General features: G+C 34.9%; 1 long non-coding RNA gene across 2 annotated transcripts; it reads right to left on the minus strand.

Moving 5' to 3' along the window:
• LOC150089411 (uncharacterized) lies at nucleotides 1-27123 on the minus strand. 2 transcript variants are annotated; one of them, XR_016546665.1, is made up of 3 exons: nucleotides 26510-27123; nucleotides 16618-16802; nucleotides 1-125 (listed from the first exon to the last, which is right to left on the minus strand). It is a non-coding gene; the product is annotated as an uncharacterized LOC150089411 (long non-coding RNA). The 2 variants fall into 2 exon arrangements; XR_016546664.1 differs by lacking the exon at nucleotides 26510-27123 and adding an exon at nucleotides 18626-18757.
• Between the last annotated feature and the right edge of the window lie 266 nt (nucleotides 27124-27389).

Genomic DNA, 27389 nt, shown 5'->3' on the forward strand with positions numbered 1-27389 from the left:
ACTTATCATCATCATTCATAAGTCTTTTTGCAGCAGAAGAAATATCCTTTTGTTTGAATCTTTGAACACCTGCATCTGACACTGGCCTATCAAATGTGTTAATGCCTTTAGATACATCATGAAATCTGAAAGAACATATACGTTTAAATTAACACCGACAGAGAGAGAGATTTTCAGTATTGTCCGTGATATTATTGCACCAGTGCATTCAGTGCATTATGTCCGTACATAGGAGTGTTTATGGGTTCATTTGTATACTGAAAAATCTTGAACTCAGAGGTGTACTCGCTGTCTTTCTCAATTTGCATGAAATCACCTAACTACGCCTTGACCTGAATGAACAGACCTTTAAGAAATCTTTAATCTTCAATCAGAATCTTCTCTAATCGTTTGAAACCTTTCCAAATAGTGTGTGTGTGTGTGTGTGTGTGTGTGTGTGTGTGTGTGTGTATGTATATATATATATATACACACACACACACACACTGAAGAACATTTAACATGAAAAATAATCTGATCACAACAAAATGCTATGTGATTTCATACATTTATTTTCTTTTAACATGAAACAAAAAACACTTCACATGAAAAGATTTCACAGCTCAGAAGTACAAAAAAAATACCAGCCACCACATTATCACTAAATGTTTGCTCTTCATGACTTTAGAACTCAAATTTCTATTGACCAGGCCGACAACTGATAATAAACAATATGTAGCTAGTACAAGGATTCCGCTTGCTGCAATCCACCCTTATCATTTTAAACAAATGGGATTACCCGTCGGCGGGGAAAACATTTCATTTGCAGTCTTGAAGCGAGTGACGTGTGCTGTATAAAGTGGTGAATTTCATGTTTAGTAAAAAATCCGTAAATTTATCACCAATCAACTGTACAATGGAAAAATCAAGGCATAAATAAAGCACTATTCTGCTTTGTTTATGCCCTGTTGTTCTATCGCTTAAAGTTAAAATGGAGTTGCTTAAAGCAGTAGATGTAGGGGATTCTTCGAAAAGACATTTGTAAAAAGTTCGGAATCATTAACTCTACGTTGTCGGCAATCATAAAGAAAAGAGACCAACTTACTGCAATGTTTGAGTGCAGTATGTTTGAGCCGGATAGGAAACAGATCAGAATGGCCAAACACAAAGATTTGGAGGCTGCATTGCTTGTTTGGTTCAAACAAGCTAGCTCTCAGAATACTCCAATATTGGGACCTCTATTAATAGAAAAAGTGGATGTGTTTGCAATTCAAATGGGGATTGAATTCTCTGCGAATCCAGGCTGGTTGGAGTGTTTCAAGAAAAGAAATGGCATCGTTTTTAAAAATGTTTGTGGTAAAGAAAATCAAGTTTCATCAAGTATGACATCAGATTGGGTGCAGTCTACATTGCCCACAGTGCTAGAAGAATATAGCGCGAGAGATGTCTTTAACGCCGATTAAACGGGGTTGATCTACCGCTGCTTCACTTTATCGTTTAAGGGACAGCAGTGTTTTGGTGTCAAAAAGTCCAAAGAGAGCATAACAATAAGGGTGGCTTGCAATTCGGACGGATCTGAAAAGCTGCCCTTATTTGTTATTGGGAAGAGCATGAATCCGTGCTGTTTTAAAAATGTAAAAAAAAAAAAAAAAACTGGTTGAGTACATGGCAAACAAGGAGGCGTGGATGACTTGCGACAACATTTACTGATTGGGTTTTGAATTTAAATAAGTGCTTTTTACGCAAAAAGTTGCCAGGATTGTTGATAATTGTCCAGCTCACTCTGAAGTGATATTAAAAGCTATAAAGCTTATTTTTGCCTCCAAACACTAAGGGCATTTTACAGCCTTGTGATTGAGGCATAATACAGAATTTAAAATTTTATTACCAAAAACAATTGCGAAGAAAATATTTGAAGGCAATCGAAGAAAAGAAGATTTCTATGTAAACTTATTGGATGCATTGCATATGTTGCGCACTGCTTGGAATCTTGTAACACCAAAGACTGTTAAATTGTTTTTTCATGCGGGATTTTCCAAAATGAAGGATTTAATACCTACTCAAGAGTCTCAAGACACTGAACCAACATTCAGTGAAATGTTTGGGCATGTCTCATCTCTTTTAGAAAGTTCGATATCTTTGGATGAATTTGTCGCAGCTGATGATACTGATTTGTGTACAGCGCCGATTTTAATAGATGGTGATAATTTGGATATCGTATGACCTACGGAATGGATCCCGTGGGTGAAGATAGTGATGATAATGAAGACAATGACATCAATTTGTTAGTTCCTGTTCCTACTACATCAGAAATGCAAAAACTGATAAAAAGTATGCGCAGATATTTAGATGTACGTAGGAGTGGTGAAATGAACCAAATGATGGACGATATTGAACAACTGTAGATAATAAGATGATAAATAACACAGTGCAAAAAAATCAGATTTTTTATTTTTACATATTGTGTGTGTTTTTATCTTATGAAGTCAATGTTAATAAAATTGTGTTTGTAAAATGCCCCTTATGTATTGTTATATAGTGCATAAAATGTTAACTTGTTTAAATTTTATCTTAACTTTTGATTATTACGACAGCAAAAACATTGGTGATGTTTTCTTTTTTGTTTACTTCTTTTAACATGAAAAAATATTTATGTCCCCATGGTTTCATGTTAAACGATTTCCACTGTACATATATATAATTGGGTTTTCAATGTAACTCTTTAAAGGAAAAGTTGAAAGAGTTACACAGAAAAGATGTTAACTATGTACTTAAATACTTGTTCTTAACTATGAATAAAATTTTGATACAGTGTTTTCTAAACATGTTACTCATTATTATAACAGTTAAACTCTCTTAAACACATTTAAACGTTTTTCTGTTAATTGTATATGGTTGCATAAGTGTTTAGGCATACATAGGAAACAATTGGGGCTATTTGGGTGAGAGCACAGTTTTTTGCAGAAATTCACGTTTCCGCGATAAGTGTTGACATGTAACCCCTGCAAATATGAAGACCCGACTGTGTGTGTGTGTGTGTGTCTATCTATATATAAAATATTTAAGAGATAGTATTAAAGAGTAAAAACAGATAAGATATTTGAAGGTTAAATAAACAGAATAGGATATGGCAAATGCACCAAAGCATGCAAAGCAGCAGCAATGGATGCAAATGTAAGTATGTGCATATTATAAAAAAGACAAATAAAAATAAAGATGGTACTACGAAACGTCCAGAAAACCACAGGCCAGACATATTAGTTAATTACAGAATTGACATAGTTGTAAACTGTAGGGGGAAAAAAACGACACAATAAGGAATGGATCTGCTCTCTCTCTCATAATTGATTATGAAAATGCCACAATAATTATGCCAAATGAACGTTTAAAAGAACAAATCACGCAGAGGCAAAAAAAAACTTTTGGCTTTTTTTTAAACAAAATTTTTAAAATTACAAGGAATTTAAAATGAGAATACAGAATAGAACTTTTGATGAAAATGATGCAATGAACGTCAATAATCACTAAACCTGCTTCTCAGATTCTATTGATGAGGGAGTGAACCTAAGGCTGATTATTACTATGGGAATGGAATTTGACTATTTCCTGAATAGTGGTGGGATGAATATTGCTATCATTGGATAATTCTTCCTTGTTGGCTATACGACAACTTTTGTTTTTAAATAAATTAAGGTCCTCTTTGTTGAAAAATGGAGTCCTTTCTGTTAATGGCATTATAATTGAAATATGCATTCTTAAAAAGCTGTTCTTGAATAAGTATTAGTGGATAATAGGATTGCATATTTGAAATTACGAGGAAGATTCTACAATATGTGAATGCAAGTGGCCATATCGTACAGTTTGGCCATGCAGATCTCACTGACCTATGAGTCATATGAGATATTGATATGGTTTCCAGAATTTGTTTTGTATTAAAAGATAGTAATGGAAGTGGAAATTACCCTTTCCATTACATTGAGGGGAATAACTATTTCTTACAATTTTTTTCATGTATAGTAATATTTTTTGAAGTGATTTATCTTCATAAACTTTCAAAGATCTAAGCATGTAAGCACTCTACCTACTTTAAGCAGGGATGAGATCACCACTTAACTACTCTCCTCCCACATGGGATTTTATGAATTATTCAATATTGTCATCTCAAGGCAAGATCAAACTACAGTTCTTTTCTTTTTTTTTAAGTCTCAATCAGTTCCACTCTTGCATCAGCTTCAAAAACTTCAAAAACACAAACAGAACAAAACTAGCACCTTCACTCCTTGACATTCTTCTAACCAGATATGGCAACTATATTTTGAATTAATTGACAGAAAACACCACAAATGTAAGGGAATATGGAGTTTGAATTACAAATCATTCAATAAAAGGAACAAAATCGTTGAAGTAGTTTTTCCATAAACCGCAATAATACAAATTAAGTTCCACGCCTACAGTAATCAGCATTACAATCTAAGATGTAGTGTCATGCCCAGAGTGCCAAGCGATTTTTCTTCAGCGAATTATAAAGTGATCCTTCCAGGTGATTTTCTTCTGTTTCCTGTTTCATTTCTAGCTGCTTTCTTATACTCAGTTCATTGTAAGTGATTCTTTACTTAACAGATTTTAAGTTAGAACCCAGGAAGGAAAATCACCTTTCTTTTATTAGGATATTTATCCATTTTCTCACTAACAAACTAATGCTCCAGCCGCTTGGTCACTAGGTGGCACCGCTCCTGCCTCCCCATGGCAGGGCCAGAAACCTGAAAGTAAAAATAATCCTTTCGGGGCTAAAAGGAGCAACAATGGACTCAACAAAGCAGGCTTCTCCCGGAACTATGGATCTAACTGATCATAATCGGCAGTATAATCCTAATCCATCTACTGCCAAAAGACAAAAGAAAGATGTGACCCAAACCATCTCTCCACTCTTTCTAATTTTTCATTCCTTATCAGACCAGCCAGTTAGTAAACTTTCTCCCTTTGTAATACAAAGGTGTCTAGAACATGTAGCTGGTCCACCGAAAATGGTTCACCACTTGAAATCAGGCAGCCTACTGATAGAAATGACAAATCACCGACATTCTAAGCTTCTTCTTAAAACCACAACTTTTGGAGGGATTCCCATCAAAGTCACTCCACATGCCACTTTAAATACATCTAAAGGGGGGGGGGGACCTCCTGAACAACTCTGAAGAAGAAATCGTACAAGAGGTACAAGAACAGAATGCCATACATGCCAAAAGTATCCTTATTAAAAAGGATGGAAACCTGATACCAACCCACACTATCATACTTACTTTCAGAACTCCACCATCATCAGTCAAAGAAGGATACCTGAATTGCCAGGTAAAGCCATACATCCCCAATCCAATAAGATGCTTCAAGTGTCAAAAATATGGCCATTCCCAAACAGTATGCAGAGGATAAGCTATTTGTGCCAATTGTGGCTCAAAAGAACACAACAGTAAAGAATGCAATACACAATCTCCTTGCTGCGCAAACTGCAAAGGAAACCACCCTGCCTATTCCAGAGACTATAATATATGGAAAAGAGAAAAGCAAGTTCAAAAATATAAAAATGAACATAAGATCACATATCAAGAAGCCAAAAAGCAGATACCACTACTTGCAGCAGTGAGATCATATGCAGCAACAACTGCAGTGCAGAAAACAAAGGTAACTGCAACACAGACTGACATCTCAGTCCTGCCTAACATCTCAATAGCGGATTGGACATGTAATCTTCTTTTACAAACAAAACCAAAAGTTGACCAGGCAATTAATATGCCCATTGTAATCTCAACCAGATGCTGAAGATCCAACACCAATAAGCAATACAAATCCCACCAAACCTTTTGAAAAAACACAAAAAAAAAAAAAAAAAATACTGACACTATGGAAATTGGTGAAAAGGAGCAAGAAGATGAACCAGTTCTGGAACTTTACGCAAATGATGACATGGACAGTGGTGGAGTCACCATTTTGGTCGACTCTAATATTCCATTCAAGCATATTCAGCTGCAAACATCCCTTGAAGCAGTCGCGGTACGCATCGTGACTGGAATTACTGGAGTTGACCATGGTTTCACTCTACCTTCCACCTAATCATGCATATGCACTGCAAGAATTTGGGGACTTAATTGATCAATTACCATCTCCTTTCTGTTTGATGAGGGACCTTAATGGGCATCATATCATTTGGGGATCACTTCATACAAACAAAAGAGGACAGATGATTAAAAAACTTATAGATAATAGGAACTTAACATCTTAAACACAGGTACTCGCACCCATGTCCATTTACCAACAGGGACTACCTCTGCAATCGACCTCACCATCTGTTCCACAGCTCTCTTTCCTCTCCTTGACTGGTCTGTTTCTGATGATCCCTCTTGCAGTGATCATTACCCAGTTGTTTGTCACCTACTAGAAAATGACGTACCGCAACCTATAAGAGGTATAAAATGGAAATTTTGCAAAGCAAACTGGGAAAAATACCAATGTGCTGCTTCTTTAGATGAGAAAACCCTAAGACATTCTGATATCAATATGCTGTTACTCATATCACAAATCAAAGAATTTCTGCAGCAAACATTGCAATACCAAAGACAGCTAACTAGTTCCATAAATATTACAAGCAATGGCAGAATGAAGAATGCTTGGAAGCAAAGAAAGAAAAAAAATAAGGTTCGGAATCAATTCAGAAAGTTCCCCACCAACACTAATCTCATAAAACATAAGAAAGCCAGAGCCATCTGGTACATTATATATCCCGGAAATCTCAGAAAGAATCCTGAATATCTTTTGCAAGCAAAATTAATAGAAATACGGACAGCTGAATAATCTGGAATAAAATTAGACAAATTTCAAGCAAATATTCAACAGCACCTAAACCGATCATAAGCTGGAAAGGTCATGACATAACTGAACCAGAAAAAATTGCAAATCTACTAGGAGAAATCAACTAGAGGAACTGTCATCAACCACATAATACAGACCAATTTTTCAAACATATAAAGCTCAAATCGAAAAATACAAAATTAATTTCCACACAACTCATGAAATTTCATACAACCATCCCTTTACTATAAATGAATTGCATAAAGCCAAATCAAAGCAAAGTGCAGCAGGTCCGGATGGAATCCACTATCATATGATTAAACACATCACTGAAAATTCCTTGTGCATGCTCTTGCTGCTATATAATAGGATATACCTTGAGGACAAATATCCAGACTCTTGGTGACATTCATTTGTACTGGCCTTTCCAAAACCTGGGAAGGACCACTCAAACCCATATAATTATTGCCCCATTGCCCTTACTAGCTGTCTAGGTACAATTTTATAAAAAATGGTAAATGATCGGTTAACATGGTTTCTTGAATTCGACAATCTCCTTAGTCCTAGCCAATACAGTTTTCGGAAAAACAAATCAATAATAGACATAATGACAAAAGCAGAATCAAATATACGCAATGCCTTTCTCTGATACGAACACCTTGTAATGATATGCCTTGATATTGAAAAGGCTTTCGACACTACCTGGAGATATGGTATCCTTCATGAATTGCACAAATTAGGACTTCAAGGCCATCTGTCAACGTTTCTTCAGAATTTCATGTCTAAAAGAACTAAGTCCACTACCACCATGTTCTGTCTTAAATATACAATCAAGAGCAGGGGGTCCCCCAAGGCTCAGTCCTCAGTGCAACCCTATTTTCTATCAAAATCAACATTATTAGAGAAGTTATTCCAGTAGAAACATACCTATATGCCGATGACCTCACAATTTCATGTCACTCACAGAATATGCAGACAATCGAGAGGTAGCTTCAATGTGCTATTAATAATATAGTGTCCTGGTCCATCTACAATGGGTATCGAATCTCAGTACAAAAGAGAGTAGAAATACACTTCTGCAGAAAACAAAAGATGCATCCTGGTCCAGAACTAAGAATAAGCAATCAACAAATCCCACACAAACATAGTATCAGACTTCTAGGACTAATAATGGATTGCAAATTAAATTTCCTAGAACACACAAAATATATGTACTGTGTGCTTAAAGAAATTAAACATTCTCTTGAGCAATATCAGCCATGACATGGGGGGGGGGCCCTGATCGTTACTCACTTTTGCACGTTTATCATGCAATAATAAGATCTAGATTAAATTATGGTTCTCTCATCTACTCCTCAGCTAGGAAAAGTGTGAACTGGTTAGATCCAATTCATCACGGTGCATTACGTGTTGTTTCCGGAGCATTTCGTACCTCACCTGTGTATAGTTTATACACAGAGATCCGTGATCACCCACTCAGTCTTCATAGACAAGCTCTTCTTCTGAACTATGCTGCAAAAGTTCAAAGCCTTCCCAGACATCCAACATGGCAATATCTGTATAATACGAAATGGGAAACTTTATATGCGAACAAACGTAACACATGCAAACCTGTGGGTATCCGACTAAAAGAAATACGCTCACAATTGAACTTAAGTATAGACAAAATCTACCAAGATATCCCGAAATCAATTCCTGCGTGGGAAATCGCTTCAGTTGACTGTGACATGGCCCTCATAAAATGAAAACAACAATATCCCAAATCAACATATAAAACAGCTACATTCCTCTTATGTAATGCAATTCTCTGACTATTCTCATCTGTACACTGAGGGGGCCAAGACTGATGCACACATTGGTGCTGCAGTCGCCTTGCCAAACAGCATAATTTCACAGTCTCTTCCAATAGAGTGCAGTGTCTATAGTGCTGAATTATTTGCAATAAGTCTCACCGGGGATCACATTGCCAAAACTTCTCTGGTAAAAAGTATAATTTTCAGAGACTCATTAAGTGCAATATATGCTTTTAAACTAGAAAATCATACGTCTCATCCGTATCTAAGAAAAATTCTTTCCTGCCTATCACATTTTAAGACAAAAAACAAAAGAGTCAGATTCACTTGGATTACTGGACATTCTGGAATACTCGGCAATGAACTTGCAGATCGTGCTGCAAAACATTCGTCAAATGAAAATTCACACTTGCATAAAATTCTGCTCAATGATTTTAAACGTGTCAACCGAAAAGCCTCTGAAAATATATGGATGCAGGCCTGGAAATTGCAAACAAACAATAAGTTATACCAAATCAAACAGCAGCAGAAATCCTGGAAATTAAGTTTTCCAGGATTCAACAAATTGCCCACCAATCAGCTTTCAAATCGCATGCAAATGAACCATTAACCCTTAAACTCATTATAGGAGAAAAATCAAATGTCAGTGAACTCTTTTCATACCTCAGTTTAATAAACCTTACCAACCATATCTAATATGTCAAATCAGTAACAGCATAACAGGAAATAAAACTTGGACAGGTGCAATACAGCTGAAGCCACTCTTGCACCTTTAAACCCCAAACAATAAGTAGTGTCAGCGATCACACTCATACCTAATTCTTCTTTCATAACTTGAAAAATATGCTTCACAGCTGTTTTCCCACATATGAAGCACCACGTGTAGCATCAGAGCATGTCTGGACATTGTCTTGTATATCATCAAGAAGAACCTAACAATAAAATAATTAAATTCAATGAAGTCAAATGGGTTTATGGCTAAAGCCTTATGCTATGAGAGCTATATAATGTAACTGTTACATGAAGGGCATAGCCACATTCTGTACCTAGTGTTCAGCAAACTAAGCCTGCTACCTCGTGCATCAATCTTATACTGTGGAGGCACTCCACCACAAGCTGCTTTGGTATTGCACCATCCTAAATAAAATGCACTGCTCCGATGAAGAAATATTAAAACAGCAGACTCTATATCCAGTCACTGCTCTTTTAAATGGCAACTGAAATTTAGGAAATTACAGTAAAAATTCAGTACACATAGTGCATGTTACTTTACTAATTAAGGTTAAGGAATATTGAATATGATATCATTTGAAATACGATAGGCAATGTTGTTTCACATCGCAAAAATGTGATTTTATTTCCTTTTTTCTTAATATTTTTTAAGCAGAAAAAACAAGATAAAATTTATAAAGGCAATTACACTGCTTTTCTCATGCAGAATAAAGAAAGATTGATTAGTTAGGGAGAGAAATGCATATTAATTGAAATTAATATGGTCTTAAAACAATTTTTTTTAAGTGTAATGGTCTCTTCTCCAATGGAGCCTTTCTCTCATGGCCATTTTCAACCTCATGTTATTTGGCATTAAAATAATGCAAAATGAGATGATCTGTGAGTCTTCTATTCTTCTTTTCCTTGGTTGGATTACTGTTTTAAATCTTCTGATGGCAATGTTTTCTCAATGTACCAGTGAAATTATTCTTGTAGGAATGAAATACTTTATTTCACATGCCACCATAAAATCTCATCCTTTAACTAAACCTTGGTTTTCCAATAAATGTGCTAACATTGTTCAAGACGAGAATGTTACATACCACAATCCAAATCTCCAGGTTAATTTTCTGCATACATCAAAGCTTGCAATAATTGTAAAGCAGCTATTAATCAGTCCTAACTAGATTTTGAACAGGTTAAGAGTAGAAAACTTGCTTCTTGTCTAAATGATAGACCAGCCAAAGCTATTGGCTGCAACTTTTGCTCATCTCTATTCCCACCTCTGTTAAAAACTAATAGTTCTATTGCCAACTCCAAAACTATCTACAAACCTTTCATTTCATCAATGATTGCCAATGGAAAAGTTTGGAAAAAATCAAAAAGCTGTTGCTCCTGACATTTCAAAGGTTTTTTTTTTTTTATCATGTTTGGTATAAAGATTTTCTTAGTATGCATCCATCTTACAGATCTCTAACTGTTTTTTGCAAGTGGGTATCCAGTTTTCTTTCTGACTGCTCTCTCTCTCTCTCTCTGCAGGTTACAAGACAGAACTTAGAAGACAGAAGGCTCTCAGCATCTAAGTTCTCCAATAATGCTGGAATTCCCTAATGTTTAGTTCTTTCTCCCACTCTTTTCCTCTTCAATATTAATGACCTTTTTTCTACTGACTGGAAATCCTATCCACAGTTTTGCTGATAATAACACATTGCGTTCCACCTTCCAGTTTGAGAAACCTTGCTCTGCACGAACAATTTCAACTTCTCAAATATCCACTACCAATTTCCTAAATGATGTGTGCAAAGTGGGGCAAAGATAACTTAGTTAATCTCAATCTTTTCTAAATCTCAGCCCTGTCTTATATCCCACAAAAAAAGGATTCTTCTGCTCCTATGCTCATCTTCAACGACAAGATCACATTCTCTATTAGAGATTAATAGAGCCCTCTATTAATTTCTCTTGGCAAAAGCACATCACAAATATTGCTTCCTTTGCATCTACAAAAAAGTGGGTTGTCTCTTCTTCTAAACAGCTACTCAAATCTATACAAATCCCCATACCATGGAATATTGTTCCCACATCTGGGGCAGTGACCCCATAACCTCTCTCAGGCTTCTAGATTCCACTCAAAAGAGGGCAGTTAGGTTAATTAATGACCTGTCTCTTACACTTATAAAGTCTCTCCAATCTCTGTCTCATAGATGTTCTGTTTCTACTACATGCTTTTTTCTATAGATACTTTCATGAGTACTGCTCTTCTGAACTGGCTTCTATAATTCTCCCTCTTTCTCTTCAAATCCAGTCTCAACACATTCATTTCACAACCAGTCAGCATCCTCTTACTCTCCAATTTCAATCTCACAGAACCAACTTTCCTTCTTCCTCATTTTATTCCTTCAACTTCTGTTTACTGGAACAACCTCCCTTCACATATATTTCTGGAAAATTAAAAGCAACAAAAATTCAAGTATCTTCTTTTTTTTTTCGTTTTTTCAACCTTCAACCCACACACAAAACTAAGTACTATAGTTTCTATTACCTTTCATATTTGGGGTTTTCATAAAAAAAGAAAAGTAAATTCGAAAACTCTAAACACAGTTTGGTGCTAAAATATACCTTTAAAATTCCAATATAAAAGGAGTTAATATTTCCTTTCTTATTTTGTATATTTTAACTGGCACCAAATTTATAAAAATAACACTACTCTTTTGTAGTTGACAATATAAAACAGTATGGCTTCAGAAATAGCAATGCTTTGTTTGAAGGTAGCTAAAAACAAACAATAAAGAAATTAATTATACAATGGCAACTGTCTATTAAACTACTCATTAAAAAAAAAAAAAAAAGAATTGAATTCCAGTTACAAAGGATCTCAGTGCAAAGAATAACTCTGATATAATTTGGTTAAATTTCAGAAAGGCTTTTAAACAGTTTCACCTAAGTATTCAAGAGAACAATCTATTAGAAAAGATTACTGAGGCTGAAGGCCCTAAAGGTGGAGCCTTGCCTTGCCTTCCTTCATGTTTAACATCCTGGTATTGTAATAGAGGCAATATGTGAATGGAAAAGTAATGTCTCCAAAATCCACAAAGGAGATGCAAAGGAAATGATGGACAACTACAGACCAGTGACTTTGACTTCAGTAACAGTAGAGATCATGGATTATTTTTGCAATACGATACAGACCACTTTGATAGATATGGTGTCCTTTCTGATCTTCCTTAAAGGCATTGATGAGGGAATGCAGGACGGTAGGAAGGGTGGTTAACAAGCAAAACCAGACTACTTTGGTTTAAAATGATTTGGATCAGCTACAGATATGGTCCAATAAAAAAAGGGAAAAAATCTGGCAACGATAATTTAATGCTTCTAAATATAGTTTTCCATCTAGGAAACAGAAATCTAGGAATTATCTATAAAGTAGAGGAGAGGGAGAGGAGATAAAGTGCTTCAACATGAAAAAGACATGTCGTAACACAATAAGATATGAAACTTACCATGCAGTGTCAATAAGCAGCTAGGAAAGCACATTATGTCCTGTTTATGGTTTACAAGACCTTTGCAAATAGGAAGAAGAGTGTCATTGTTCCTCTGCATAAGGTAATTACGAGACTTAATACTTCAGATTTGAATGCTACACCTGAATAAAGACGTGGAGCTTCAGCATGTTCAAAGAAGGGCAACCCACTCCCCTCCACAGGACTCCATTTCCTTTATATTGCAATAGGATAAAGGAAATGGAGTGGAGTCCTGAACCCCAGTAAGAAGGAAAAAAAAAAAAAAAAAAACAAACAGTAATACAGTAAAAAAATAACTTTCCATCTGCTTTCAAGTAATCAAACAATAACTGATAAATATAAATAAGAATTTAACAAAGTCAGAAGAAGAGGAAAATATTATTTACTCAGGTATATCCACGATTTGCAAGTCCATTCCTATACAAAGGAAGAGTGTTAGAGTCCACGGGATTAATTAAAATATGATTGAAATAAAATTATAATAAAATCAGAAAGAGAGGACAGTACCAAAGTTATAACTTATATCAATAAAATTAAAAAAAGAAAAAACAAATACACAGCACAAGCCATTTGGGGGGGGTACATGTTTTACATGTCGTAAGACACCAAAGCAGCAAAGTGTATGCTACATTCAATATTTTCAGTCTGAAAACTTGAAAAGGAGCTAATCTACAAAATCTGATTGCTGGAAATGATTGCATTACTTTAAGATTAATGCTATGTATAGCTTTATTAAAATGATAGTTTAGATGTGGAACTGAAAATCAGTTTGTTTGAATTTCTTGTAGAGAGCCTTTTAAATTGGAGATGCCAAAAGTAATTTGGTTAATTACAAATGCAATTCATAACTTTCCAATATTTAAGTGGTAGCTGAAAAATGTCATCTTAATTTTTTTCCCTTCTATATCTGGAAATAAAATCAAATCCTTCAGATATACATTTCACCATCAATATTATCTAAATGATAATACAGTATTTAATATTTTCATTTCGATTTACTAGATTACGAGAGGCTAACTCTTCATTTTTAGTGCATAACAGTGTCACATGAGTGAATGGTGTCCCCCACCCCAAGAATTAACAGGAGTGTACAAATACTGCTCATCCAGCAACCATAATTCCCATCTATAGACTTACTCTAAAGGGTGGACTAGTATATGAGTTATGGGTAATATATTCTCACCAATGACATTATAATTTGGTAAATTGTAGTCAATGCATGTATTTTTTCTGAAAATTGCTCTTTTGAAAGGAAGTATGATGGATGAAAGACTGTAAACCAAAAGAAGGGGATATAATAAAAGATGATATAATATATGATATAATAAAAGATGAGTGAAAAACACATATAGCTCAAAAATTTCAAACAAAAAAAAAGTGGGATAAAATATGTTAACCCTAATTAATAAAAAAAAAAATTTCAATTCAATAAATATTTATTTAAAAAATAAATGGCATCTGCCAGATGCCATGCAACAGAGTTTGTTCAATTTAGGAAAGCATTGGAAGGAAGAAAGGTTATGCAATGAGAGAGAACGATCTTAGCGCAAACAGAAATGGAAATGTTGGCTTACCAATGAATCTAGCTGATCAAAAGACAAATCCTAAATAACCTAGGCCCTCTTTGTATGACTTTGTCTTGATTAATACTAATTCAAAACACTTCGAAAATTGTAGATCTCTTAAAGTACCATTTATAACTGACAATATAATAGCGTAGCTTAATTTAATTTATTATGATACTCACCTTTTTATTATCATAATAATAATTCAAACACTTTAATTTTATTTACAGTGAAAGATATTTATATCACAACAGGCAACCCGAATCACACAGTAATTTTACAACACGATTTCGCTCTAACACGATTGATAAATTGTGGAAATCCTTGCACAACACGGTACTTATATAACATGGTTTCATTCTAACACGGTTAGAGAACTGCGACAAATCTTACATACACGGTATTTATGAGCTTTTTGTGTGGAGAAAACCCTGCTACAAATTTTTCAACATTTTCGTTCATTTTTGTGAATCCCCGCTGTTAACCTGCTAGTCGTTATGAAAAAAAAAAAAAAAAAAAAATTGGGAAATCCCCATGTTAGGGTTTGTGCTATTGAACTTGTGCTTGTTTCAGACCATAAATTGACTTTGAAGCATGCAGTTCATTAATTTTAAGGGTTCTGTTAAGGTTATTTTGATTTTTATTTGATCGTTTAAATTTTTTCCGGATATGTATTACTAAACTTTGATCTTAAGAACCGTACTGGGATAATTTCTTTTGTTGTGAAATAAATTTTAGCCCTAAATTATGCCTAAGGAACTTACGCATAATTTGGGTAACTGCTAATTTATTTAAAGAATGGTTTCTAAATTGTTTTGAGCCAGCTGTTGTAAACTATTTAAAGTGGAAAAATCTAGAGTTTTATTACTATTGGATAACGCACCAAGCCATCCAAAATGTTGAAGTAATGTTCCTACCACTAAACAACTTCTTTAATTCAGCCATTAGATCAAGTCATTATATCTAAATGTAAAATTCATTACCTCACAAAATCGCTACAATCGATTTTGGAAAAAAAAATCGATTCCAAATCTATTGAAGTGATGGAGGCATGGAAACATTTCTCAATTGTGGACTTTAATCACTCAAAGAAGTAAAACCATCAACAGGTGCATGTTGGAAAAATGTATGGCCAGAGTCAGTTCATTCAGGAAATGTGGTCGAACCTGCAGAAAACGGAATCAGTGCGATAGTAGAACTTGCTAAACAGTTCATAGGAAGGGCAGGTTTTGATGGTATGACTACTGAAGATGTTCAAGAATTATTGGTAGAAAAAGAGGTTGGTAAAGAGGATTCGATGGAAATGGCACCGGAGGTAAACCAAATGATTTTAGAGGTCGAGAGTGGAGATGAAAATTTTGAAGTTCCAAATTTTATACAAAAAAGCATACAGGAAGGCATAAACTTATGCGTGCAATTAGAATTTTATTTTTGAATGTAGATCCTTTGATTGAAAGGAACACAAAATTCAAAAGGGAGCTTCAAAAATGCTTGGCTCCATATCATGCAATTTACAAAGATCTATCAAGCAAAAGCAAACAATCCCAGATTACTGATTTTTTAAAGAGAGCAAAAGATACACAAAATCTATATGGTGGTGAAGATATCATCTAAAAACAAGATTCTGCAACAGAGAAAACGTTCTCGTTTGATTGTTTAGCAGCAATAAAGAGGGAAAAAATTAAATGAGCGTATATTATCTGACATATATGTATCACAGTTCAGTTATTACTATTTCAAATAAAAATTAAGTTTCTGATAGGTATAAAAATAATGACGTATATTTGTTAGCTTTTGGAATGTAACCCCCACTTTTGTAGTGGTTCTTAGTCCCGTATAATACGGTTTTACACTGCAGAAGATTTTATTGGAACCTAACTACTGTGTTATGAGGGTTACTTGTACTGCATATTTATAAATAAAGTAGAAAGAATATGCTTCAAATCTAAAATGACAATTTCGACAATATTTATTTCTGAAAAACAAATATGTATAAAATGCTGACGGATCATATTTTGGTATAATCCATCATTCAAAAATAAGCAACTCTACTATTTACAAGTACACAGTAAGTTTAGAAATTTGTCACATTTTTATACCAATATAAATTATATCACTATAGATTAAACAGTAAACATGCAATAGTGTTGTCAACTGCATCAACAAATAGTAAAAGCATTACTATTAGGCTTTCTTCATTTAAATACTTACTTCTTGGCCTCCATTTCGAGTGAGCTTGTCCACATATACATCAGCAAAATGTAGCTTCAACACAAGCGGAACTTTATCTGAATTAGGACTAGTCACTGTTTTTTGTAATATTTTTTTCAAAGTCTGCACGTGCATTTGAATTTTCGAATGAGTATAAAGCTTTCCCTTAAGAAACGCCGAACAAACTGTAATAAGGAATAAAACAATATCATCATAAATATGGAAGAAAATCTAATAAAAAAATCCAAAAATCAATAATTAATCATAATAATTAGCCGCTGACAACTGAGTACTGTTTTTAAGAGCTCATATATGTAGAAAATTCTTTTATATTAATTCATACTTGCTTAACAATTTGAGATGTGAACTGCTGGAAGAACAGTATGTCATCAACTTTAAGTAAGAAATAGTAAATTACAACACTGATCATTTAGAATTCAGTGAGAAAGGTGGTTGGCTGTTATACAGCACTACACACGAGTTACAAACCACACACAGGTGTAAATATTTTACTTTTCTTAATTTGGAACCATTAACTAGTACAAAAGGTCACCAATCAGCAGTATCATCCTGTCACAGGGGTTGACAGCCTTTTCAAAAGTAGTATCCTGAGTTCCTTCTAATGTGGAGTTTCTGGTGTAAATGAAATTTTGAAAATAGGGGGTATCAAGACCAAGTTTATCATCTAAAAACAACAAGATTCAATGTGGCCTCAACACTTACTTTTTTCACTGATGATAAGCCAACTTTCAATCCTCCTGAAACAGACTTTAAATAAGTCAAAGAACAAATGAAAGTGTCTGTGAAAGACTAAGAATATATACATATCACCCCAAAAGAGTTAACCTGATCTGATTACTCTAGCAGAACTAAATTGTAAACACCTGGCACCACCATGCCGTGATGGGACTAATTGTATGTATATCATGCTGCAATTAAGGATTGTATTCTATTCACCTGAGATTCAAATCTTTCTAAAAACTGAGCTAGAACCATGGGTTCTAGATTACAGGACGGAACTTGCTCATACAACCATATCTCTGTACCGTAGCCATAAAAAGTATTTAATACATTTTTTTCTATGAGATGAGTGATTTTTGCATCAATATCAATGGCTTCACAGATGCTCTGGGTCACAGGCATAACCCTGAAGAATGGAGACATATATAGACTTGTAAAACCATACTTTTAAGGCTGAGCTGTTCCATGATGAAATTAATTATTCATTAAATGGACATGTTATTGTTTTCAAGGAAAACTTTGCAAATATGAAATTCTACAAAAAATCAATTAGACAACCTATAACTGTAAAATTTGTTGTGATCTAGTTAACTTTTTGCTGGGTTTTCAATTTGGTTTCACAAAACTTTGCAGCTTCTTTTGTGAATGCGGTAGCAGATTAAGTGGTTTCCATTATATTCAAGATTAGTCATTTCCTAGACAGAAGAATGTTTGACATCCACCACTAATTGTCAGGGAAAATATTTTATTTTCCCCTCTAATACAGTCAAAATCAATTAGAGAGTCATTGAAAGGACTGCAATATTCTTGACATTTTAACAGAGGCTGAAATTTCTTTAAAATTATATTGAAATTAGTAAAAAATGTAATAATAAAATTTAATTAACAGTTATAAAATACACTATTTACATACATAGATATTAAATTGATCTAACCATCTATCCAACAGTGGAACACACAAATTCTTAATTCCAAATAATTTGACAAAATTATCTGCTTTAATCCTTTAAACCACTTAATGGGATATTTTCACTTTAAATCACCTTAAAGAGCCTTGTTGACATCAGTATATTCAAATTTACATATGCACTTCATTTTGCTATAATCATTTTAAATTGACTTAATAATTAATTATTTTTTTTGTTTTCATTTCCAAATTATATGCCCAACTGAGTTCAATAAGTTAAATTCACAAGCAACAACACTTTCTATGTCTTTAATAGGGAAAAAAAAAAAAAAAAAAATTTCATTTATCCTCAACACTTACCCTTTCTCTTGCCATCCATTGTAACAGTACTGTACTATTTGGTGTAAAAACCATGTCTTGATCTTCACAAAAGAATGATATTAACTGACTGAAATTCAGAATGAAAACAACAGTAACCATTTATGTGGGAGATGCTAAATGCTTGAGAGTTGACTCTCAAAAAATACCTTTGGGACTGTCAGTTTCTTAAAACAAGTGTGCTTCCATACTGAGGCATATTTTATAGATAGACTAATTGGTAGTACAGTACTAAACAGACTGCACCACAAAGAGTGGCCTGGTTATGTAATCAGTCTCTAATTTAAACAAATAACAATAATAAGAGTGACTCAAATTTCCACCTTGCCTGCATGTTTTGGTTTCATAAACTCCTACATGGGAGAGAGAGCCTCATATGCTACCACATTCTTCAGTTTACTGTGCAGCATAAAATAAAAATAAATAAATAAAATGTTCTTGTTTAACCTCTGCCATGGCCACAATGTCAGAAGAGTTTAAATCGTGAATACAACTTTTAATTGTATTTAGCAGTCACAAGCTTGAACCGCAGTCCACACAATGTGTGTGTGTGCGCTACTGCACTCTTTCTCTTGACCACTCAGCTACGTTAGGTCCGTCACAATGTAAACTTATAAAAAAAAAAACCCAGAAATAACTGAATTAAAGTAAATTTGACTGTAACTAACACACACACACACACACACACACACACACACACACACACAAGACAGCAAAATTATGCTAAAAAAACGACAAAAGTAACATTAAAAAAAGGTTATTAACTTATAAAATGCAATCTTGCTGGTCAGTTTTCTGAAAAATCTGATTTTATAGCGGAATTCTCAATATTTCTGATATCATTTTAATTGAGTTTGACTGTAAATCAAATTATGCTTAATGAAAAGTTTTGTAAAAGTGTTAGACAAAGAAAGATGTAACTTCCAATATTTGAAACAAAAAATTCATTGACTTAATGATACAAACAGAAATTCACGGACATAGTGATACAATTACAACAAAGATAAAAGAGGGAATATTCACTCATCCACAAATCATGATGTTAATGAAAGAGTTCTTAACATCCTTAATGTACATGAATAGCTCCTATGAAATAGGAGTATATTTGCCTGAACCACAAAGTTTCATAGAATGCATCTATGAAACTTTGTGGTTGAGGCAAATACACTCAGCCAGGAAGTGTTCTCCAAACAATCTCCACAGCCAAATATGTGTAGCACGATTTTTTACAACACAGCACCATCTGCCACTGCTTTAGTATTCATGAACTGTAAGCAACAACAACCAAAGGTGCAGCATAAGCTACAGGCTCCCTTGCACCATGTGACTAATACTAATAATAATGAGAATTATTGCTTTCTGCCGAACAATTCACTGAAGTAACTTCGTATCAATACTCTTTAAGTACCGTCCATTATTTTTAGCAGATATTTAGTTCTTCCATCAAAAAAAAAACCTTTCCCATTTCGCCCATCCATTCACTCCAAAGTTTGTCTAGTTCTGTCTTGAATTTATTTAAGCTGTTAACTTCCACAATGACAGAGGGAAGTTTGTTCCTGCAATCAACCACCTGCTGACTAAAGGCAAATTTCCACATATCTGTTCTGAAAGTCTTTTCTCAAGAATTTATGTCCGCTCAGGTGAGGAATCTTAGCAAGAGGAAGAATCCCATCAGCATTTAGAGTGTGCACGAATAGTTGCTGTGGTGTTGTGTTTGTTCTCCTGCAAATATATGCTAGAATGAATGATTCAAGATGAATCTGTTCCAACATTTTTATACACTCTGAGTCAGCAAGTGTTGCTCTTCACAACTCTGAAGAAAGAAGAATTTGAGAGATAGTTTTCAAGTGATAGCAAACGAAATTTATGTTCCTCTTCAACAAGGTATCTCAGTTTCTATAGGCAGCCGCAAAGCTGGGAAGCTTTCAGTGTAAGTATTACTTTCTCGCAGGTTAACCAAGGTCAGTCACTTTACTGTTTTTATCTGATTATAGCGCACATGGTCACCTGTCATTGTTCTTACAAAGGGGACCATGCCTTTCAAAAGACTACTGATTAATCTGCAGTGGTGTGACCATTAGTACTGCGTGTAGTTCAAATTAGGACTGTTCTAAGCTTATCTCTAGAATCACACTTAACCGTGTGAATGTATTTTAAAGAATTCTAAAGTATTTCAACTAATTCTCTGATCAGTTTACTATAAAATTAGTTCAGATAGCAATAATACTGTTTTGAATAATGCAGATTTTATATTTTGCATTTTAAATTTTCATTTTAATTGGCATCTTAATATAAAAAGAAATTTATTGTTTTAACTGTTAATTACAATGGCTCCGCAAGTGCAAATTATTTGCCATATGTGTAAAAAGAAATGCAAAGACTTCCTCCAACGAAATGTGGAATGCGGTTTTGTGTACTGCATAAAATGCATAGATTTGTCAACGGTAAACTGGAAAAAGATGTCACAGGCAGCTATCGACTCGTGGAAAGGTCCCTGTTGCATAAATTACAGGCAGACAAAGAAAAAACAGAAGAAAAATGAAAATAACTCAGGATCAAGCCCAACAGATCTTTTAAGATTTTCTGACGGTGAATCTCTGTTTCACCTCATCGTCAAATGGCACTCAACAGAGTGGGCTATCTGAGGACATACCTCATTACGTGGTATCAGAGCAGACAAATTGCTCCTTCTCTCACCTTCTTAACCACAAAGTTTCACAAGTTGAAAAGCCAAATGAGATGACCATGAAAATGATTTTTCTAATCCTGGACGCTCAAAAATCCATGATGGCCTCTATTCTTGATGAAACTAAAAAAAATCAGGTCAGAAAACGCCCAACTCCGCAAAATAAATTATATTTTACTACAGAAAATTTTGGACTTAACAGACATTCAAAACTCCAGAAGATCCTTCAATCCTACATGTAACTTGGCAAAATCCATGGAAAATCCCACATTTCAACCGACTCCTACTCCTATAGCAGAAGCCACTTACACATCTATTGTAAAGCAACCTCCACATCCTCCAGTATATGCTCCAATTACTAGTCAACCTCAGAAAGTATGTAAACATGGCAATCAATCAATCTGTAAATCCACTCCTAGAAGATGTCATTTCCTCCAGGAGACAGGCTGTTCATATTGGAGGACAATGGAATCAATCTGCCTCTAATCAGACAAGAAGACATCGACACCCGCACCTGCTACTGTGGGAACAGATACCAACTCGTCAATTCAAGCAGTCCCCAGAACTAAAAGTTCAACCTAGGCTATTTTGTCTTGCGACTTGAACCCCAACTGTGCGGTACAGAAGTAGAGCAGCATATCAAACCTCAACTGGAGATAAAAGTAATAAAAATGAATTCCAAACACGATTTGTACAGCTCTTTCTATATTCAGTGTCAACAAACGGACTTTGATCTATTACTAAAGGATCACTGTTGGCCTGAGGGAGCCATTATTCATCCTTTCTATGGATGCCTCCCTCTTTCCGGTGCAAGGTCATCAGCCAGTGACTTAGCTATCTAAACTAGTCAACGGGAATGACAATTCGTGCATTTTTCAGATATTCTGGAATCCCAACTGGAAAGAACCTCTATAAATGATTCATCTATCTCTTCATCCTACCAGAATTTGAATGACTCAAACTATTGTGAAAACACCTTTCTGCCATGTCACTTGCCAAAAATTAAACCAAATAACTTATGCCTTACTACAGCATTAAAAGATGCAATTGCTGTATTCTATATGAATGCTCGCAGTCTTGTAAAACATAATGATGAAATCCTTGCTTAACTGACATCATGGAATCTCCATCCAAACCTGATGGTTTTTACTGAGACCTGGTTCTCTCCTGAAGTTTCAATCCAATTTTAAGACTATGCTCTCTTTCACAGTTGCAGATGTGATTCTAAAGGGGGTGGAGTTGCTATTTACGTCACAATCATCTGCAATGCTCTGTCTTCCCTATCACAAATCTGTCTAATCAAGCTTGTGAAATCACTTTTATCCACATTGCCTCTCTGGTGATTGGGTGTCTATACCGACCTCCCTCAGTTTCAGTCAACAGCTTCTTTGTAACTCTTGACAATATTGTATCTCACTTCACAAGCAAATCCCTTAGTCTTCTGCTGATTTCAATATTAACATGCTTCAAAGCTCTTCCTCTCAAGTGCAAGACCTAGATGTCGTTTCTTCCAATGGTTTCTCTCTTCAGGACAGAATTATCCCAACTAGAATGGGAGAGTCCCACGATTCCCATCATGACTTCGCAATTGGGGAATTCTCACTAACCTATGCAGTACTCGATGCAACTATTTCTGATCATCACTGCATCTTAATGGCAATTAAAAATGAAGAAATTGTGGAAGAGATTATGCACACTTACAGATCTCTCACTCCAGGCTCTCTCAATCAGCTCTATTATGACCTCCAGCAGCCTTCATGGGATGGGGTGCTTGCTACAGATGATCCTGAGATTGAGACGAACTTCTTTGAGCATATCCTAAATAGTTACAAAAAATGCGTGTCATACATCAGGAGCCCAGGGAATAAAAAGACCACTAGGCCAAGATAGAAATTATGCCCATTCATCTCAAACAAAATTTGTAACATGCTAAAGAAAAGGGACAAACTTGCAAGAATTGCTAGAGCAACACAAAAGGAGGCAGATAAAAACAAATACACAACGTACAGAAACAAAGTCACCAACAATATTCGGTCGGCGAAAAGGAAATATTATAGTTCCCAACTTAAAGGCATCATTACAAGCAAGTAAAAGTGGACAGTCTTGGACAAGCTACTACCTTGTAGCAGATTGTCCAAGACACAGAGCTATATTGCAGATGTAGTTGAGAATGAGGTACTCATTTCAGATGACCAGGAAAAAGCTGCAGCCTTCTGTAATCACTTTATCTCAAGTGTGAATAATCTTTTTAAAGACGAATTTGACTCTAGAGATAATGCAATGAGAGAGTATGTCGAGCACTCAATGAGCAGCACTTTTTTCACGGTCTGCTCTCAGATCAAGAGATTTTAGAAGCAGGACATCAATTAAAAGAAAAGGGAACCTCTGGCTTTGATGCAATATTTTCTACTCTGCTGAAGAAGGTCCTTAACTCAATTCTAACACCACTGAAGTATATTTACAATCTTTCCTTTCAATCTGGTAAATTCCAGTCTAAATTCAAAAAAGCAATCATTGTTCCTGTTCCTAAGGGGAGACACTGCAACTCTATCAACAATTTTCGTCCAATAGCTCCATTCTCAGTTTTTGCAAAATTATTTGAAAAAATTCTAAACGGCAGACTCATGGGCTTTCTGGAAATCAATCAGCTTATCCATCAACAACAGTACGCTTATCATTCGAAAAGATCCACTGATCTGGCAATTGTTGACTTCTGCGCTAGGATCGCGGACTGTCTTGAAAAGGGTCACTATGCAATAGCACTGTTTCTAGACCTATCAAAAGCTATTGACTTCATAAATCATAAAATCCTACTCAAAAAGCTCAAAAATCTTGGCTTGAGAAGAAAAATTAACCTTCTCCTTGAAGATTACCTTACTGATAGGCCATCTGTCATTAAAACAAACCAATCTTTTTCGGACATTTCTTATTTCTCCAGGGAAGTACCTCAAGGCTCATTTCTCGGATCTATCCTATTTGTTCTTTACATTAACAAATTTCTCTCTTCTTCCATCTTCCCACCTAGTAGTGTATGCATGTGACATTTCCATTCTAATCACTGATAAAGACCCTAACCTGTTTCAATGCAAGATCTGAAATTCTTAGTTGGCTTATACTAAACCCAGAAGAATCCAAATACATGATGTTTAGGGCGAAAAATAAACCATTAAATATTGATTTCAAAACAACTCGAAATGGTGAATGATACCAAGTTTCTACGAATCTGGCTAGATGATAAGCTGAGTTCAGATAAACAAATGATCACCTTACAAAAGAAGACTTCGTCACTAGCAGGAATACTTGCCCGAGCCTCTGCCTGGGTACCTCCTTCCCTTCTCAGACTAGTATTCCTTTCCTTAATACAGCCCCACCTCACATATGGAATCATCTCATGAGTCAAGTCAAGTCAAGATATCAGTCAAGATAACCTTCCGAGAATCAATTCGATTGTCAACTGATGTGTTCGGTCAATTTTAGGCCTTCCCTGGAATGCATCGGTGACTTCAAGATATAAGGAAGCAAGACTCGAGCATCTACCAACTGATACAAAAAGCGGAGGCAGTCTTTGTCTACAATGCTTTGAAAACAGCGAACTTTCCTCCACTCTTCAGATCCTTTTTTACAACAATCGAAAAAGAAGAAGCAATAACATATAATTTAAGAAATGAAGCGAACCTGAAGGTTCTGCTTTTTAGAAAAGACATAGGTCAGAAAAATATAAAATACAGAGGCGCAAAAACCTGGAATACTCTTCCTGAAAATATCAAAATTGCCATTTCACTGAACTGGTTCAAGAAGATCTGAACTGAACATATCACCAGGGATGTGTGATCTAAATCACTTTCCACAATGCAATTTCCAGTTTAAAAATTATGTAAACAAGTTGAAGGAATAGCTGTCAAAAGCCTTGTAACACTATGCAATTATTTAATCATATTTTTCTTTCATATTTCTTATTGTAAAAGTACTCACAATGTAATTATAAGTACTGTTAACCACGTGACATATGTGGTTGGTTTTCGAAGTCTGTGTAATGGAATGTAGAAACATGTCCGATTTATTTATGATGTATCTGTTAAATAACACCTCTGTAATTTCAGATCTGTTTTTATTGTTATCTTTTTCAAGGGGAATCTTTTCTGTATTCCCATATGCTTCGACGATTTGGTTCTCTGCCACAACTACTTACCGGTATATTATGAAGTTTCTCAGCCTGAAATACTAGCTGTTCGGGTGGCTGAATAGGATTGCCGGAAAGCCCTTTACAATTTCAAAATCCATACTGTATGCAAACTTAAACGTAGCTCCATGGATTCAAATGATCACACAACATAACATCTGCAGTCTAGCACAAATTCTAGCTGAGAGAGAATTGGGAAAGACTTATAGTATTGGCGATATTCTGTTCGGCAGAATGACTGATATTCAGTTCAGGTGCAAAATGACTGTTTATTCTAATTTATTAATTAGAAATTTTCTGATATTATTTTATGTAACTATACGCGTTCCTATCTAAGAAGTTATGTTCGATATAGGTATGAGTCACCGTTCTAGATAAATTCTGTCCAGGGTTGTTTTCTAAATAAACTGATGATAATAATCCTTTAAAGTTAGAGCAATTAACTGAAGACAATGTAAGCTTTTATATTTGCTTTATCGTTTACACGGAATGCAAATATTAAATTTCCAGTAAAATAACAATATTAAATAAACTAAAATGATTGTTGTAAGATAATGTAGGCTATAAAGGTGATTCTATATCATCCTAACGTTTAAATCTTATTCCTAATTTTAAATAACAAAACTAATGCATTTTAAGATTTCGCTATTATTAGTAACACTGTAATGAATTATAAATCTCTTTCAAATTCTGATATCAGATGAGTAATGTATATTGGTTTGGATAAATTTTCGCTTTGAACTTTACTTAAATTAATTAGGAAAGATGTAACAAGTCACTGAATTTATCTTAAAAATTATCGTTACCTGAAGCTTTATTTTTAATAAAGCTTGGATAAATCTTTTTTTAAAAAGGGAAAGAGGAATTAAATATATTGAAAGTTTATTTCTGTATTGAAAGCAAGCTATTATTTCAGATTACAACTGAATATAATCTTAGAATATTTTAATAAAATATTAAAAATAATCTAAAGAAATCAACGGAACAATTCAATCCTTACCTGTACGGGTCAAGATATGCGACTTCAGGTTTGACTTCGATTTACCGGTTTTCGCACATACTGGGCATTCTAGATCTCTTCGGATTACAGATTCTTCTGGCCGGTTGTCAACGCCCAGTTCAAGGAGTCCAAGTAACGCAATCCTTTCATCTGGATCCAAGTCTTCCAATTTGCAGTATATACCCCGCAAATTACCCGCTTCACTGGGATTTTCGCCGGTTTCTTCTGCATTTAAAATATCATGAGACGAATAAAATCGGAATTAGGTGAATACATGTTGGCTGCTTGTAGAACAAATTGTGAAAAATGGATGAGTACACAAACGTAAAGACAAACTTTTAACACCCTGTGCTTTATATTTATAATTCCCTAGATACTGTTATCTAGATTATAATTAGTTTAAATTTAATTTAGTGATGTTATGTTATCTGACAGGTTAATATATTTGATGAGGTCATTTCGATTTACTTTTCAGGCTATTCTCTCCACCTACCAATGACCGCAGATTCATATCCAGATTTAGTCCATCGCAATAATAGCTAATGGTCAGGCGCGCGGGTGCATAAGTACACGTGCCTTGAGTGACCGGGGTTCAAGCCCGTGACTACTGAATACGGTGCTGTTGATTGTATTGTGTACCTGGTAAACACCTCTGACCGGTGGGTCGTCCCGGAGTATAAACAGTAAATTAATTTTAAGGCCTGACGTAGCCCAGTGGTCAGGAGCGAGAGTGCATAGTACGCGTTCCTTGAGTGGACCGGGGTTCAAGCCCGTGACTACTAAATACGATAAATATTTGAATTGACGATTTATTGTAAATTCTACTGGCTTTGTTGTCGTGCCGGAGTATAAACAGAAAATTTATTTAATCTTCAACTAT

Source organism: Mastigoproctus giganteus, chromosome 2, assembly GCF_048544385.1.
Source record: "Mastigoproctus giganteus isolate SK-2022 chromosome 2, ASM4854438v1, whole genome shotgun sequence".
Taxonomy (NCBI): Eukaryota; Metazoa; Arthropoda; class Arachnida; order Uropygi; family Thelyphonidae; genus Mastigoproctus; species Mastigoproctus giganteus.